This window comes from Somniosus microcephalus, chromosome 22, assembly GCF_052327205.1.
Source record: "Somniosus microcephalus isolate GS21.2 chromosome 22, FLI_Smic_1.0, whole genome shotgun sequence".
Lineage (NCBI taxonomy): Eukaryota > Metazoa > Chordata > Chondrichthyes > Squaliformes > Somniosidae > Somniosus > Somniosus microcephalus.
In genome coordinates this window covers 12,793,373-12,808,063 of record NC_141008.1, presented here as the reverse complement: position 1 = coordinate 12,808,063, position 14,691 = coordinate 12,793,373, and the positions used below count along the sequence as shown (strand labels likewise).

The following is a 14,691-nucleotide window of genomic DNA, read 5'->3' as shown; positions in this document are numbered from 1 at the left end:
CATTCCCCTATATTCAAGTCTAGATCATTGATATATACCACAAAAAGCAAGGGACCTAGTACTGAGCCCTGCGGAACCCCACTGGAAACAGCCTTCCAGTCACAAAAACACCCATCAACCATTACCCTCTGCTTCCTGTCTCCGAGCCAGTTTTGAATCAAAGGAGAGGGATGAATCCGAGGAGGACTGTCCGCTTACTTGTAGAGCGAATCTGATGTTTTAAGCTGGAATGTTTCACGGCTGGATCAGTAACTTGGTTAGTAGATGACTGATGAACTGCTGAAATAAAACTTTTTGAACTGTGATAAGATCTCTCCAGGATAGGATTTGTTAAACAAATGGATTAGCAAATCGATGAAAAGCAAGGTGGATTTCAGAATGATTGTCTTTGATCAGGAGAATATGGATGCTTTGTTAGTCATGACGCTTGTTTGACTGTTAACTTGGAGTAGTTGCTGGGGCGGGGGTGGGGGACAGGGGGTAGGGGGCACGCTGGGGTCTGTGGGAGGGAAACGTTTGACTAATTTTAGTCTGGTGTTATCGTACGCAGCCCGTTGCAGCGGTACTGGGCTTTGCACGGAGGGGATGTTCGGAGACGGACAGATTTTCTTTCGGCAAATAATGGAGAAGCCTTCAGTCTCTGTGATGATGCAGATGGTTCGTCAGTTGAGCGGCTTTGCCTTTATGCAGATTGAGGCTTGACATGAAACAACATGCAAATCTGAGCTAAGCAGCGTTTGTAGCATCTGTGGAAAATGAGGCGGAGCAAGTCGCACATGGTCTCTCTCTCTGAAAACCACGCACAGCTAGCTCGAGTTAACTCTCTGCGAGCCACACTGAGATATCTAGCCCTCGGCCATCACTGAGATCACTAAACTATTCAGATAAAACTGTCTGTGAGAGCGCACAATCGCTGGGTATTTTTATTTAGGACCAAGGAAAGTAGGGGAAATCCTGCTTACCAAGGTCCTGTAGCTGGTTACTTCCCCTTGCTGTCAAACTGTATTGAACAAGAAGCTATTATATTCTGCCTGGTTCCCTGGCTCATGCTCTACCAGAGGGAGAGGGCTGAGGGCTTTGGCCAGTGAGCTATCCACTCGCAGGAGAGTGTGTGCAGTCTGGGAGCCGTGTGGATCGCTTCCTCCTCTCCCTGTCTGTGGGAAGCAATGGAGCTGGGTCTCGGTCTCCCTTCACGAGCTCATCCACATAGCGGGCTGCACCCTCCTACTATAAAGGCGGCAACATTGCATAGTGGATCTTCGTAGGATGTAGGTGTAGGTGGGGCTGTGGGCCCAGGAGGAGACCAGCGCTGAGGGCGGGAGCTGGGTGGGGGATTGGGGGAGGGTGTGGGGGGAGGTGTGGGTAGTGGTGTTGGGGAGGTGGATTGATTTGCAGAAGGAGGAATATGAAATTTTAAAAAGGTTAGCAGGGAGCACCGATGCCCTGGGGGCAGAGTATGGAGGGGCTGTGCGTGTGGGACACCCTTAAGTCTAGTCTAAGCTTGTGGAGGCCTAGATGAGTGTTGTTGCAGCTGCACCCATCCAGGCAATGTCAGGAGTGTGATGGAATATTCTCCACTTGCCTGGATGAGTGCAGCTCCAACAACACTCAAGAAGCTCGACACCATCCAGGACAAAGCAGCCCACTTGATCGGCAGCCCATTCACCACCTTCAACATTCACTCCCTCCATCACCGGTGTACCGTGGCTGCAGTGTGTACCATCTACAAGATGCACTGCAGCAACTCGCCAAGGCTTCTTCAGCAGCACCTCCCAAGCCCGCGACCTCTTCCACCTAGAAGGACAAGGGCAGCAGGCGCATGGGAACACCACCACCTCCAAGTTCCCCTCCAAGTCACACACCATTCTGATTTGGAAATATATCGCCAATCCTTCATCGTCCCTAGTTAAACTCCTGGAACTCCCTCCATAACAACACTGTGGGAGTACGTTCACCACACGGACTGCAGCGGTTCAAGATAAAGGCCCATCACCAGCTAGGGATGGGCAATAAATGCTGGCTTTGCCAGCAACGCCCACATTCCGTGAATGAATAAAACAAAGGTCCCTGTGTGTTAGCCTGCCATGAATGGCATTGCAGGTGAACCTGCCATTTTATTTCTAGCAGCATCTAATAGATCAGAGTTTCTCACAGTTTTTTTTTGCCGAGTTCCGCCTTTGGAGATTCTTGGCCTGAGCACGCCCCCCCCCCCCTTTTTCTAAGAAACAGTATTTTTACATGATTAATGTTAGTGTAGATTTAAGTGGTAAACCAGAATACTTCAGCAACTTGGTCACTTTAGATGTTGTAATCCTTCTCCCGTACACTTTTGGGGTTTAATACGAAGTGCAACGCGCTGGTCAGGAAATCCTGCTGCACTTCTGGCTCAGTAGGAATGTAGGGAGTAACGCTGGCGAGGTGGGGTCAGGCCCAAGGGATTTCCGAGCCATTCTGTCTGGCGTCCTCCTGGTGCACCCTCCCACCCCCGCAATCATCTCGTCACACCCCGCAGTTTGGGAACCTCTGTGATCGATAATCCACTCCTCGCAGAACTCTCAACATTAGAAGGCAGCGGCGTGAAAAGCTTCCTTCTCGCTCTGGGCCCCGGTTGAGGGTTATGCTGTCTCCATCTCTTTGGCTGTAGCATGATTTTTGTGACTGGGGGAGAAAATTGGAACTGGGGACAAAGGTCTTGTGGAATATGATTGAAAATAAGCAAAGTCAACAAGTGGAAAGGGAAAAAAAAATATTCAAGATTCCCTCCGTAACAGCACTGTGGGAGTACCTTCACCACACGGACTGCAGCGGTTCAAGAAGGCGGCTCACCACCTCCATCTCGAGGGCAATTAGGGATGGGCAATAAATGCTGGCCTTGCCAGCGACGCCCACATCCCAAGAACTAATAAAAAAATTACTTCGGAAAATTAACCAGCTCAGTGATGATGACCTGGATGAAAAAGGCAAGGAATGATGTCAGTAATATAATACGTGCATTAGTAAGTTGCCTCGCAAGCGCTTCATGGAATGAATTACTTTTTGAAATATTGCTATTTCGACAAACCTAGAGAGCATTCTGATCAGCAAGATCCCACAAACAGCCGTAAGGTGAATGAGCGGTTAGTCTGTTTTTACTGACACTGGTTGAGGGAGGAATGTTGGCTCGCATGTCAGGAGAATTCCCTACTCCTTCCAATGGTGCTGTGGGATCTTTTGTGTCCCCCTGAGGAGGCAGGCAGGGCCTCGGTGTAACATCTCATCCGGCCCGTACACACACGCTGCCAAAAAGAGTTCATGCTAAATTAATAAAAAGGTTTTTGGTAACCGAGCCGTGGACTTCAGTGTGTACGGATATTTGTGCTGTTCTGTCTCCCTTCTAAGTTGGTTTTAATTTTTTTAAATTATTCGTATATGGGATGTGGGCGTCGCTGGCAAGGCCAGCATTTATTGCCCATCCCTAGTTGCCCTTGTGAAGGTGGTGGTGAGCCGCCTTGAACCGCTGCAGTCCGTGTGGTGAAGGTGCTCCCACAGTGCTGTTAGGGAGGGAGTTCCAGGATTTTGACCCAGCGACGATGAAGCAACGGCCGATATACTTCTGTGTCAGGATGAGGTGTGACTTGGAAGGGGAATTTATATATGAGTGTAAATTCCATAACTGGAAGGCTTTTTTTAAGCTTCCTTGTACTGTACTGACTGAAATATTCAACAGTTGGGACTTTTGCGAGCAATGATTGCAGCTTAGTGATGCATAGATGAAGTGAAACCCATTAAAAGAAGAATGTACAGTAATAAATGTAAACCAGTGACATGCTGAGCGAGAGCTTAGTTACAACAAACAATGTCAGTTTTTTTTAAATGAGTGAATGATGTACCCAGTTCCTCTAATTGTCCAACGTTTCTGACCTCTCCTCATTAAAGAATTAACCTAATGCACCGTCACCACAACTAGTCGTGCCTTGCTGCACTTGTACTGAGTGACTGCCTTGTTATCTTTCAACCCCTGCCCCCCCCGGCCACCCCTCGCACACACACTGCCAAACCAAGCTCGGTCACATACATTGGTGCTGATAGAGTTGTTGTATGTTATCAGCAACAACAATGTGGTTCAACGTTTATATATAGAAAATGAAATGCTGTTTGGACACTTCTCATTTTTAGCCAGTGTGTTATCATCTGAGTTCTGTGGGAGGTGGGGGGTAGAGGGTTGGGGGAGAACAGCCCACTTCGGCTCCGTGCTCCTTCACCCTACCCTCACCAGAAAGAGGTGGTTACAAGCCTGGAGCAGGCGGGGAGGAGATCAGGGGGTTGAAACAGAGCTTCTGCCCACCTGATGGAAGTGAACCGATACTGTCCAAGACCCTGGGGTTAGATTCATTAACATATTTTGGGTGGGGCTCCATTGCCTTATTGGCTGCAGCTGGTCCACCTTTCCACAGTAGGAGAGGGGAGATAGCGGTGTGACACCTTACTATGGGGGGAGATAGCGGTGTGACACCTTACTGTGGGGGGAGATAGCGGTGTGACACCTTACTGTGGGGGGGGGGATAGCGGTGTGACACCTTACTGTGGGGGGGGGATAGCGGTGTGACACCTTACTGTGGGGGGGATAGCGGAGTGACACCTTACTGTGGGGGGGATAGCGGTGTGACACCTTACTGTGGGGGGGGATAGCGGTGTGACACCTTACTGTGGGGGGGGATAGCGGTGTGACACCTTACTATGGGGGGAGATAGCGGTGTGACACCTTACTATGGGGGGAGATAGCGGTGTGACACCTTACTGTGGGGGGGGGGATAGCGGTGTGACACCTTACTGTCGGGGGGGGGGGGGGGACAGTGGTGTGACACCTTACTGTGGGGGGAGATAGCGGTGTGACACCTTACTGTGGGGGGGGATAGCGGTGTGACACCTTACTGTGGGGGGGATAGCAGTGTGACACCTTACTGTGGGGGGGTGGGATAGCAGTGTCACGCCTTACTGTGGGGTGGATAGCGGTGTGACACCTTACTATGGGGGGAGATAGCGGTGTGACACTTTACTGTGGGGGGGGGATAGCGGTGTGACACCTTACTGTCGGGGGGGGGGGACAGTGGTGTGACACCTTACTGTGGGGGGGGGGGTGGATAGCGGTGTGACACTTTACTGTGGGGGGAGATAGCGGTGTGACACTTTACTGTGGGGGGAGATAGCGGTGTGACACCTTACTGTGGGGGGGATAGCGGAGTGACACCTTACTGTGGGGGGGATAGCGGTGTGACACCTTACTGTGGGGGGGATAGCGGTGTGACACCTTACTGTGGGGGGGTGGGATAGCGGTGTGACGCCTTACTGTGGGGGGGATAGCGGAGTGACACCTTACTGTGGGGGGGATAGCGGTGTGACACCTTACTGTGGGGGAGATGGCGATGTGACACCTTACTGTGGGGGGGGATAGCGGTGTGACGCCTTACTGTGGGGGGGATAGCGGTGTGACACCTTACTGTGGGGAGGTGGGATAGCGGTGTGACGCCTTACTGTGGGGGGGATAGCGGAGTGACACCTTACTGTGGGGGGGATAGCGGTGTGACACCTTACTGTGGGGGAGATGGCGATGTGACACCTTACTGTGGGGGGGGGATAGCGGTGTGACACCTTACTGTGGGGGGGATAGCGGAGTGACACCTTACTGTGGGGGGGATAGCAGTGTGACACCTTACTGTGGGGGGGATAGCGGTGTGACACCTTACTGTGGGGGGGATAGCGGTGTGACACCTTACTGTGGGGGGGATAGCGGTGTGTGTAGTGTATGTGCTTTAAGTCAGAACTACTTTTTACAGCTCCTGTATACTGTAGTACCGGCAGTAACCACACCGGTATATAAGCTGTGCGCATGCCTCTGTACCCCAGTCTAGAGATGACCCTCCTCCAGTAAAGACCTGTTGTTTGTTTATGTACAGCATCCGTGTAATTATTTATCCACTGAACCACGCATCTAACAGTGTGACACCTTACTGTGGGGGGAAATATCGGTGTGACACCATACTGTGGGGGGGGGATAGCGGTGTGACACCTTACTGTGGGGCGGGCGATAGCGGTGTGACACCTTACTGCGGGGAGATAGCGGTGTGACACCTTACTGTGGGGGGGGGATAGCGGTGTGACACCTTACTGTGGGGGGGGATAGCGGTGTGACACCTTACTGTGGGGGGAGATAGCGGTGTGACACCTTACTGTGGGGGGGATAGCGGTGTGACACCTTACTGTGGGGGGAGATAGCGGTGTGAAACCTTACTGTGCGGGGGGGGAGATAGCGGTGTGACACCTTACTGTGGGGGGGGGAATAGCGGTGTGACACCTTACTGTGGGGGGATAGCGGTGTGACACCTTACTGTGGGGGGAGATAGCGGTGTGACACCTTACTGTGGGGGGGGCGGATAGTGGTGTGACACCTTACTGTGGGGGGAGATAGCGGTGTGACACCTTCCTGTGGGGGAGATAACGGTGTGACACCTTACTGTGGGGGAGAATGCGGTGTGACACCTTACTGTGGGGGGGGATAGCGGTGTGACACCTTACTGTGGGGGGAGATAGCGGTGTGACACCTTACTGTCGGGGGGGATAGCGGTGTGACACCTTACTGTGGGGGGGTGGATAGTGGTGTGACACCTTACTGTGGCGGGGGATAGCGGTGTGACACCTTACTGTGGTGGATAGATAGCGGTGTGACAGCTTACTGTGGGGGAGATAGCGGTGTGACACCTTGCTGTGGGGTGGAGATAGCGGTGTGACACCTTACTGTGTGGGGGGGAGATAGCGGTGTGACACTTTACTGTGGGGGGGAGATAGCGGTGTGACACCTTACTGTGGGGGGGGGGGATAGCGGAGTGACTCCTTACTGTGGGGGAGAATGCGGTGTGACACCTTACTGTGGGGGGGGGGGATAGCGGTGTGACACCTTACTGTGGGGGAGAATGCGGTGTGACACCTTACTGTGGGGGGGGGGGGAATAGCGTTGTGACACCTTACTGTGGGGGGAGATAGCGGTGTGACTCCTTACTGTGGGGGGGGATAGCGGTGTGACAGCTTACTGTGGGGGGGAGATAGCGGTGTGACACCTTACTGTGGGGGGGAGATAGCGGTGTGACACCTTACTGTTGGGGGGATAACGGTGTGACACCTTACTGTGGGGGGGATAGCGGTGTGACACCTTACTGTTGGGGGGATAACGGTGTGACACCTTACTGTGGGGGGGATAGCGGTGTGACACCTTACTGTGGGGGGGGGGGGATAGTGGTGTGACACCTTTGGGGGGAGATAGCGGTGTGACACCTTACTGTGGGGGAGATAGCTGTGTGACACCTTACTGTGGGGGGGGGATAGCGGTGTGACACCTTACTGTGGGGGAGAGATAGCGGTGTGACACATTACTGTGGGGGGGGGGGAATAGCGGTGTGACACCTTACTGTAGGGGGGGATAGCGGTGTGACACCTTACTGTGGGGGGGATAGCGGTGTGACACCTTCCTGTTGGGGGAGATAGTGGTGTGACACCTTACTGTGGGGGGGGTTAGCGGTGTGACACCTTACTGTGGGGGGGGGATAGCGGCGTGACACCTTACTGTGGGGGGGATAGCGGTGTGACACCTTACTGTGGGGGGGATAGCGGTGTGACACCTTACTGTGAGGGGGAGATAGCGGTGTGACACCTTACTGTGGGGGGGGGATAGCGGCGTGACACCTTACTGTGGGGGGGATAGCGGTGTGACACCTTACTGTGGGGGGGATAGCGGTGTGACACCTTACTGTGAGGGGGAGATAGCGGTGTGACACCTTACTGTGGGGGGGGGATAGCGGAGTGACACCTTACTGTGGGGGGGATAGAGGTGTGACACCTTACTGTGGGGGGGGGATAGCGGTGTGACACCTTACTGTGGGGGGGGGATAGCGGTGTGACACCTTACTGTGGGGGGGATAGAGGTGTGACACCTTACTGTGAGGGGGAGATAGCGGTGTGACACCTTACTGTGGGGGGGGATAGCGGTGTGACTCCTTACTGTGGGGGGGATAGCGGTGTGACACCTTACTGTGGGGGGGGGGATAGTGGTGTGACACTTTACTGTGGGGGGTGTGTATAGTGGTGTGGCACCTTACTGTGGGGGGGGGGATAGCGGTGTGACACCTTACTGTCGGGGGGGATAGCGGTGTGACACCTTACTGTGGCGGGGATAGTGGAGTGACACCTTACTGTGGTGGAGGGGATAGCGGTGTGACACCTTACTGTGGCGGGGATAGCGGTGTGACACCTTACTGTGGTGGAGAGATAGCGGTGTGACACCTTACTGTGGTGGAGAGATAGCGGTGTGACACCTTACTGTGGGGGAGGGGATAGCGGTGTGACACCTTACTGTGGCGGGGAGATAGCGGTGTGACACCTTACTGTGGGGGAGGGGATAGCGGTGTGACACCTTACTGTGGCGGGGAGATAGCGGTGTGACACCTTACTGTGTGGGGGGGAGATAGTGGTGTGACAATTTACTGTGGGGGGAGATAGCAGTGTGACACCTTACTGTGGTGGGGGGGGATAGTGGTGTGACACCTTACTGTGGGGGGAGATAGCCGTGTGACACCTTAATATGGGGGGGGGATAGCGGTGTGACACCTTACTGTAGGGGGAGATAGCGGTGTGACACCTTACTGTGGGGGGGATAGCAGTGTGACTCCTTCCTGTTCGGGGAGATAGTGGTCTGACACCTTACTGTGGGGGGAGATAGCGGTGTGACACCTTACTGTGGGGGGAGATAGCGGTGTGACACCTTGCTGTGGGGGGGAGTTAGCGGTGTGACACCTTACTGTAGGGGGGAGTTAGCGGTGTGACACCTTACTGTGGGGGGGATAGCGGTGTGACACCTTACTGTGGGGGGAGATAGCGGTGTGACACCTTACTGTGGGGGGAGATAGCGGTGTGACACCTTCCTGTGGGGGGAGATAGCGCTGTTGTAAGAGCCATAAAAGCTTAAGAAAATACTTTGAAATATTGGTTAAATAGCATAATACAGTTAATTTACCTGATTGACTTATTGTATTAAGAAACCCCCTATTTTCTTGCTCCAGTAGTATAGTCCGAGACACCCCCTTCATTCTTGCCACAATGGTACAGTCCTTAAGCCACACATGGGTGCAGCCATTTTACAGTTTAAACTCCACGTGGCTGAAGGAGGCAGAAGTTGTGAGGTTTGGAGCAATACAGTTTTTGACCGTGTTCGTTTATACGTGTTTGCTTTGTAATTCCGTTTGTGAAGTGTTATAGTAAACAGTTTAAAAGACAAAGCTACGTTTGGGAACGTTTTATTTCGACACGCGTCTACTCGTTGTTAACAGCCCCATAGCTCAGTGGCTGCCTGTTTGGAAACTAAGAAGCGCCACTACAGGTGTGACAACTTACTGTGGGGGGAGATAGCGGTGTGACACCTTACTGTGGGGGGAGATAGCTGTGTGACACCTTACTGTGGGGGGGAGATAGTGGTGTGACACCTTACTGTGGGGGGGAGATAGCGGTGTGACACCTTACTGTGGGGAGCGATAGTGGTGTGACACCTTACTGTGGGGGGGGGGATAGCGGTGTGACACCTTACTGTGGGGGGGATAGCGGTGTGACACCTTACTGTGGGGGGGGGATAGCGGTGTGACACCTTATTGTGGGGGGCGATAGTGGTGTGACACCTTACTGTGGGGGGGAGATAGCGGTGTGACACCTTACTGTGGGGGGCGATAGCGGTGTGACACCTTACTGTGGGGGGCGATAGTGGTGTGACACCTTACTGTGGGGGGGAGATAGCGGTGTGACACCTTACTGTGGGGGGCGATAGCGGTGTGACACCTTACTGTGGGGGGCGATAGTGGTGTGACACCTTACTGTGGGGGGGAGATAGCGGTGTGACACCTTACTGTGGGGGGCGATAGCGGTGTGACACCTTACTGTGGGGGGGAGATAGCTGTGTGACACCTTACTGTGGGGGGCGATAGCAGTGTGACACCTTACTGTGGGGGGCCGATAGTGGTGTGACACCTTACTGTGGGGGGCGATAGTGGTGTGACACCTTACTGTGGGGGGGATAGCGGTGTGACACCTTACTGTGGGGGGGGATAGTGGTGTGACACCTTATTGTGGGGGGCGATAGTGGTGTGACACCTTACTTTGGGGGGGGATAGCGGTGTGACACCTTACTGTGGGGGGCGATAGTGGTGTGACACCTTACTGTGGGGGGGGGATAGCAGTGTGACACCTTACTGTGGGGGGGGATAGCGGTGTGACACCTTACTGTGGGGGGGGATAGTGGTGTGACACCTTATTGTGGGGGGCGATAGTGGTGTGACACCTTACTTTGGGGGGGGATAGCGGTGTGACACCTTACTGTGGGGGGCGATAGTGGTGTGACACCTTACTGTGGGGGGGGGATAGCAGTGTGACACCTTATTGTGGGGGGGGGGAGTTAATGGTGTGACAGCTTACTGGGGGGGTGCGAGTTAGCGGTGTGACACCTTACTGTGTGGGGGGGCGATAGCGGTGTGACACCTTACTGTGACAGGGCGGGGGGGATAGCGGTGTGACACCTTACTGTGACGGGGGTGCGGATAGCAGTGTGACACATTATTCTGTGGGTGGGGTATAGTGGGATGTGATACAAACACCTTGTACTGGGGTGAAGTATCATTGTCCTGTAACATACTTACAAGAGAGTGAGAATTGAAATGGCCCTGAGGTGAATATTGCAGTTATGAACAAATACGAATGCTGGTTTTGCCTGTGTCTTTTGTTTTGGTAAACTCCGGCCCCTCGTCCTGATTCTGCTCACAGCGTACAACCACACCACAGTTTGAACAAAGTTATGCAGGTTGTGAATGGCTGTGGTACTCGGAGTGAGATTAGAATCTGCTCTCATACAATAGCATCATTGTTGTGACATTTTCCAGTAGAATACAAGATTGAAAATGCAGTGTGACTGCTACCCGTCACTTCCTCTGTCAGGGTTCAGCTTACTCCTAATAAGGATAGCGCTGAGTTCCCTATTGTATGAATGTAGGAGGATGCCACCAAATGTCAGTGCTTAAAGAGGAACTGCAGTGATTGATAAATAAAGTGAATGGTATGCACCAACCCTACTCCCGCCCAGTACTGTTGAGAAAAGCGCAAGGAATGATGTGTGTTGTCGTTTTTTTTTTGAATAAGCACTTATTTCTGTGGCAAAAGCAAAATACTGCGGATGCTGGAAATCTGAAATAAAAGACTTGCATTTAAGAAAGAAACACATGCATTTCTGTCGCGCTTTTCACAACCTCAGGATTTTCCAGAGCACTTTACAGCCAATGAAGTACTTTTTTTAAGTACAGTCATTGTTGTAATGTAGGGAAATGTGGCAGCCAATTTGCGCACAGCAAGCTCCCAAGAACAACACTGTGCGACTGATCAGATAACCTGTTTTAGTGATGGTGGTTGAGGAATAAAAGTTGGCCAGGACACCGGGGAGAACTCCCCTGCTCTTCTCCAGATACTGCCATTGGGATCTTTTACGTCCACCTGAGAGAGCAGGCGGGGCCTCGGTTTAACGTCTCATCTGAAAGACGGCACCTCTGACAGTGCAGCACTCCCCTGGAGTGTCAACCTAGATTTTTGTGCTCAAATCTCTGGAGTGGGACTTGAACCTACAACCTTCTGACTCGGAGTGCTACCCACTGAGTCACGGCTGAAATAAAAACAGAAAATGCTGGAAACACTCAGCTGGTCAGGCAGCATCTGTGGAGAGAGAAACAGAGTTAACGCTTCAGTTCGATGACCTTTCATTGGAACCAGTTGGGACGAAGGGTCATCGGCCTGAAACGTTAATTCTGTTTCTCTCTCCACAGATGCTGCCTGACCTGCTCAGTGTTTCCAGCATTTTCTGTTTTTATTACTTATTTCGGTGGATTGGATGTTGTGGGATGGTTGGATCAAGGAGATCCCCTCGGATTGTGGAACTTGTTTTGGTTAGAATCTTTTTTTTTCAAATGGATTTTTGATAGACTGGTATCATTGTCAAAGCAGTGGGCATAATGCCAAAGAAATCGACAGCGAGGGCACTCCATGAGGTTTGGAGAGTGCTGATACTGGCACAGAATGCAGTGCAGTCACTGCAAGATTATAGAGTGTTAATCTGTAGCTGACCACTAGAGGTAGGACCCAGACAGCATTTCTAGGTTATAAAGCTGGGAGGGTTTAATGTTAACGGAGTGGACTGCAGTAACTGTGAGCTGGGATCGAGCATAAGATGAAACCAGCCACAGATTAGAAATCCCAGCAGCCCCTCCATTCTGAGGGGGTGAGATTGGTCTTCGCCAGGAGCGTGAAACGTGCTGCTGGTGAAACTGCAGTTTGGTTTAAACCGAGCCCAATTTTTGTTTCCATTGCCCAAGGCCAATTTCACCGCCCCCCCCCCCCCCCCCCCCCCGACCCGAGAATCATCTTCAGCATCTGGTGAGATAAACCCTTTAGAATGAATCTGCTTTTGTAGTGGTTTGTGCCCCGGCTGCCAATTGCACGGTTGATGTCGATTTCAAAGTTGAACCTGCTGTATTTGGTAAGGCCGCCGGTGCTCATGGCCCTTCCTTTTGTATTTCAGGTGCTGGCTTGGTTTGAGGATGAAGAAACCGTCACTGCTTTTGTGGAACCCTTTGTGATCCTCCTGATCCTGATTGTGAACGCTCTGGTTGGTGTGTGGCAGGTGAGAACTCAATACTATGATGTCATTCCTTGCCTCTGGTTCCACCCCCCCCCCCCCTTTCAATTTTGACAGCTTCTCTCACTAAGTGGTCGACTCGACTTGTGCTGCACTACAATAACATGGCTGCCCGCCACCCACGTTCCATTCTTCATGTACGAATGTAGATAGTAGGCCATCCAGTCCGAACCGGGGCATCACAACCATCCCCACTAGATTCACACACACGTGCGCCATCCAGCAACAATCGGGAGCAGGAACCCTCCTGTTTCCCTCCCCACCCCCCCCCCCCCCCCCAACCCCCCCACCCTCTGCAGTCTAGCCTGGGACCATTGAGGCCAATTGTCGCACAGTCATTGCAACCTGAGATCAGCTCAGCACAGATCAGGGCTCAAATCAGGGACCACCCTAATATCCGATTAGGCACTTTGCAGCCTTCCGGACTCAATATCGAGTTCAACAATTTCAGATCATAACCTCGGCCCCATTACATTTTTACTTATATTTTTTCTCCACCCCTTTGTTTTGGGTCTTCCCTTTCCCCCCCCCTTTCCTTTTTCTCTCTCTCCCACATGGCAGCTGTCTCCCATCCTGCCAGTACACTTCACACCTAATCTGAGCCGTTTTTTGTCTCCACTGTCCTATTACCATCTCGTCTGGTTTTGAATACCTCTTAATGTCTCTTTTACTTCTTTTGTTCTCTCCCAGCCCTGCCTTCGATCTATTTCATTTCCTTTCCAGTTTTGAAAAAGGGTTTCGACCCGAAACGTCGATTCTATTTCTCTCCACGGATGTTGCCTGGCCTGCTGAGTTTTTCCAGCATTTTCTGTTGTTATTTCGGATTTCCAGCATCTGCAGTATTTTGCTATCGTACCACCCTAATATCCGATGGTTCGCTACCACATCACACAGTGCATTTACTCACAGGACAGTTCATTTTGATCAAATAAACAATTTTCAAACTGATTCCGAGAGGACAGCCAGCTCTAATATCTACAATATGCCTCATTAATACCCTCCAGGGTCTAGTTTCCCACCTCAGACCTTTTGAAATCATTAGTAGACAATGAAACTAGCTTTTATTTTTAAATGTATGCACTTGCTTCTGCTGGTCAGAGGATATTTTTGCTGGCTTAAATCTTGCGAGTTTTAGGAAAGGCTGAAACTTAAATATTCTGCTCTCGTTTACACATTTGGCAGAGTGGCTTTTTAATTAAATAAATTGTTTGACTCTGCTGGGAAATTTGGGAAGGATGCGCGTCCCTCCCTCCCTCCCTCCCTGTCCCTGGGCTACAGCTGTCTGGCCGAGACAGGTGTTTCGAATTTCCCTTCTAGGTCACTCCTGCTGACTGAACTTCTCTTTGTGATGGGACATAAGCTGTGACATTTCCTTCAAGGATTTAATTGCAGTAAATATGGTCCGACTGATTGGCTTTTTGATTAAGGGAATCTGAATGGTTTTTGTAATACTTTCTGTTAGCAGAATCTATGTGTTTTATATCCCGGAGCCTTGCACATGGAATGCCCAGACAAAGTGTGGTTTTCAGGTGAAGGGGGCTGGGATAATTGGACCAGGACACACACACCCATTTCAGTCCTTGGTTTAAACATAGAAACATAGAAGATAGGAGCAGGAGTAGGCCATTCGGCCCCTCGAGCCTGCTCCGCCATTCAATGAGATCATGGCTGATCATCCAATTCAGTACCCTGTCCCTGCTTGCTCCCCATATCCCTTGATCCCTTCAGCCTTAAGAAATATATCTAACCCCTTCTTGAATATATTTAATGAATTGGCCTCTACTGCCTTCTGTGGTAGAGAATTCCACAGGTTCACCACTCTCTGGGTGAAGAAATTCCTCCTCATCTCTGTCCTAAATGGCTTACCCCTTATCCTTAGACTGTGACCCCTGGTTCTGGACTCCCCGACCATCGGGAACATTCTTCCTGCATCAAGTCGGTCTAGT

At 51.6% G+C, this 14,691-nt stretch overlaps 1 protein-coding gene across 2 annotated transcripts in view; it reads left to right on the top strand.

The window, feature by feature from the left end:
- The window catches only part of atp2a3 (ATPase sarcoplasmic/endoplasmic reticulum Ca2+ transporting 3), an 824,766-nt gene that overhangs the window by 23,291 nt on the left and 786,784 nt on the right, over nt 1-14,691 (top strand). The window contains exon 3 of one of the 2 annotated variants that reach the window (XM_085964185.1): nt 12,629-12,730. The gene's annotated coding sequence lies outside the window, so the exon portion shown is untranslated. Of the gene's footprint in view, nt 1-12,628; nt 12,731-14,691 lie in introns of those variants that run through there. The other variant, XM_085964184.1, reaches the window with a different exon arrangement.